The following is a 3,352-nucleotide window of genomic DNA, read 5'->3' as shown; positions in this document are numbered from 1 at the left end:
CATTCCTCAATCCCAACGTTGTTAATAATAATTAAAAAGTTCCCAGGAGAGGCCTCTGATTCGATCATACCTCAGTGTCATGCCCATCCCCACGCCAATCCCTATGGCTAGGAGAATGAAGTGCTATAATTGACCCAGCCTGTGGCACAGCCATGTGGCCAGCTGGATTATATGATTGGTGGTGCCCTCCAGAAGTTCGGTCAGAGTGGGGAAGAGCCGTTCCACAAAAGTGAGTTGTTCCCGACCAGGCTGACTGAATACCGTAGGTCTATTTCAGTCCATTAAGTCAGGAAATGCTCATAATAGTCCAGTGAAGCAATTACTATTATCCATGTTTTATAGATAAGGAATATGTGGGGAAACAGAGAGGTTAAGTACCTTGAACAAGGTCACACGGCGGGTAGGCAACAGAGCTGCGATTCCACTCGAGTCTGTTTATCTCCAAAGAGATTCCATCACCTGACCACCTCTCCTCCCTAGTTGAGTTTCTCCTCAATCTATATATCTTAGAGTCATGGAGCCATTAAAACAAATTACCCAAATATCATATGACTTCATGCATATGAGGACTTTAAGATACAAAACAGATGAACATAAGGGAAGGGAAGCAAAAATAATATAAAAACAGGGAGGGGGACAAAACATAAGAGACTCTTAAACATGGAGAACAAATAGAGGGTTACTGGAGGGGTTGTGGGAGGGGGGATGGGCTAAATGGGTAAGGGGCATTAAGGAATCTACTCCTGAAATCATTGTTGCGCTATATGCTAACTAACTTGGATATAAATGAAAAAGAAATAAATTAAATAAAAATACAAAAAAGAAAGAAAGAAAGAAAGAAAGAAAGAAAGAAAGAAAGAAAGAAAGAAAACAAATTACCCTAAGTTTGCACACATGGAAGCCGCCTTCTACCCTCCAACCACCCCCCAGGAGCCCCCATCTCTTGGTACTGCAGGCTCTTTCCAGGCTTTTACTTCCTCTGGAGTTGCTAGCTGAAACAAAAACAAGGATTTAGGGGGTCACTTGATTGAGTTGGCATGGCTGGACTCAGGGGCTTAGAATGGTGTTACAGAACTCTGTTTTCCTTTCCATTTCTCAGCAGTGCTTCCCTCAGAGTCTCTCTGGGTTAGATTTACCCTCGGATTGGTGAGAAGGCTGCAGACACGATCCCAAACTACAAAAGAAAGAGACCATCTCTCTCTATGCGTCCTAATACCAAATTCTGTGGAACGGTTCTGCACTGCCCTTCTTGGGTATGTGCTCACATTGCTACAAATACTTCTGGACAACAGAGACTGGGCCAACCCTTGGACGGGATGCTGGCAGTCATATGCATGGTCACACCAATGCCCAGCAAGGTGGAATCATAGAGAGTAAAGAGTTGTGATCAGTCCTTCCTTCTGTATATCCCCTGGGACATGTGTGTGCTTTATCAGCAGTTACCACACTACTCAGTAATTGTTTACATCTTATCTTCCTCAAAGGCTGTGAATGCCCATGGAATCAGAACTTGGTCTTTGATTCTGATGTCTCAGGATCTAGCATAGTGCCTGAAATGCAGTAGAAATTCGATCAGTGTTTATTGGTTGAATGAATATAATATAATGCTGTGGTTTGCAATGCTCTGGTTAAAAAAACAAGCACTCTCCAGGGGTCTGGCATGCACAGCAATAATAAGAGCTACCACTTAGACGCCACTGTATAATTTACAAAGTAAACGATAACTACTTTGCCGAAAAATGTTATATGTGCATCTCATTTAAACCTAAATGCAATGAAAATGTATGTGCTGCTTCTTATAAGCTTTGCACTTAGCTGGGTGCAGAGGAGGGTGAGGGAGGTTCCAGAAGCAGAGGATGAAATCTGTAACAGAGTTTAGTCTTATGGAGAGGGAAGATAACAAAGTCAATTTAGCAAACTTCTCTGAGACAGTATGCGGTAAATTGATCTTCAGGGGCTCCCTGGCGAGGGTCCAGTGTCTGATCACAGGCCAGGGAGGAAGCTGGAGATATAATCGGAGCAGGGTTAGAAGAGTAACAAGGAGATCAGCTAAAAAACATGACGTGTGTGGCAAGGTTATGACTCAGGTGGGAGAACAGAAGGCCCAGAGGAAATGGAATCGTTTTCTTCAGGACAAAGAAGGGCTCCCTTGCTGGGGGATGGTGACCAGCTGTCCTTCTTTGCCTCTGCATTCAGAGCAAGGGGAAATGGGCTTAGACCGAAGGCAGGGCTAAGATTAGAGAGAAGAAAGAACTTGGCAGTGAGGGATGTTGTATAACCTAGTTTTCGAGACACTTGGGGACTGAGGAGACTCCCACACTCCTGGTCTGGGCCCAGTGGACGTGTATTTGGGGATGGTCTGGCATGCTGGCTGGGGACAGAGGAGGGGGTCCTGTGGGCCTCCTGTATGTGGCCTGATCTTTCCTGGTGTCCTCAATTTCCCGTTGGAAGTTAAGCTCCCCAATTTTGGAGCTGGCAAGGCAGCACCTCCCCGCCCCCCCCCCCCCCCCACCACGCACTGCACCAGTGTTCTGGGCTGGGTAATAATGCCTGTCATTTCCTCTCCCCGGGGGAGGGGGGCTGCAACCGCCCTGACAACCCCGAGGGATTGAAGGCAACTAAAAATAGTGCATTAAATGGAATCTGTTGAGGGGCACATTTGCATTGCTTTTCTTTCCCCCTTGCCTGTCTCTTAGTCCTTTTGGGCAGGCTAGGCCCTGGGTCTAGCTCTGGGCACTGGGAGTCAGTTCTGAGTTCCAGCAGCTCCCATTTTGTTGCAGAAGGGTTGTTTACACAAGAGATCCGAGAGAGCACATCCATAAAGTACAATCGAGGGACTCAGGGGTGTCCAGTACCACTCCTCGGCACTTTCCCTTGGGCCCTCTGGGCCCCGAGGCACAAGGAGGGAAGCTGGGAGTAGGGGAGGCAGTGTTGAGAAGGAGACCGGGCTCTGGCTGTGTTCTCCAGTCAGCCACTTCCGTCTGCTACACAATCTCTGAGGTTAAATATTAATTAAGAGCAGAATGACAAGGAGAGCTGAGCAGTGTCACTTTTTGTCCCAACACAAATGCTAATTTCCTTCCTGGTATAAAGTGACTTTGGAGTGGGATTGGCAGCCCAGGGAGAATAGGTGGGGAGGCGGAAGAAGGGGAGGTAGGGAGAGATGGGTGGCCCTGCGTTAAAACCCCTAAGAGGAATGAGGCAGGGGAGGTACTGGTGCTGGAATTGGAGAGGGAAGTAGATGGCTTGTCAGGTTATTAGAGGACATGGTCACAACACAATCCTAGGTTCCCCCCACTGAAACGGGAATAATCTAAGCAGCCGCGGTAGAGCGGGCTCTCCCCACATGTCT

The sequence above is a fragment of the Lynx rufus genome, unplaced genomic scaffold (genome assembly GCF_022079265.1).
Source record: "Lynx rufus isolate CCGP_SWC_20201006 ecotype Redwood Valley unplaced genomic scaffold, mLynRuf1.p SCAF_9, whole genome shotgun sequence".
NCBI lineage: Eukaryota > Metazoa > Chordata > Mammalia > Carnivora > Felidae > Lynx > Lynx rufus.
This window is presented reverse-complemented; position numbering follows the sequence as displayed.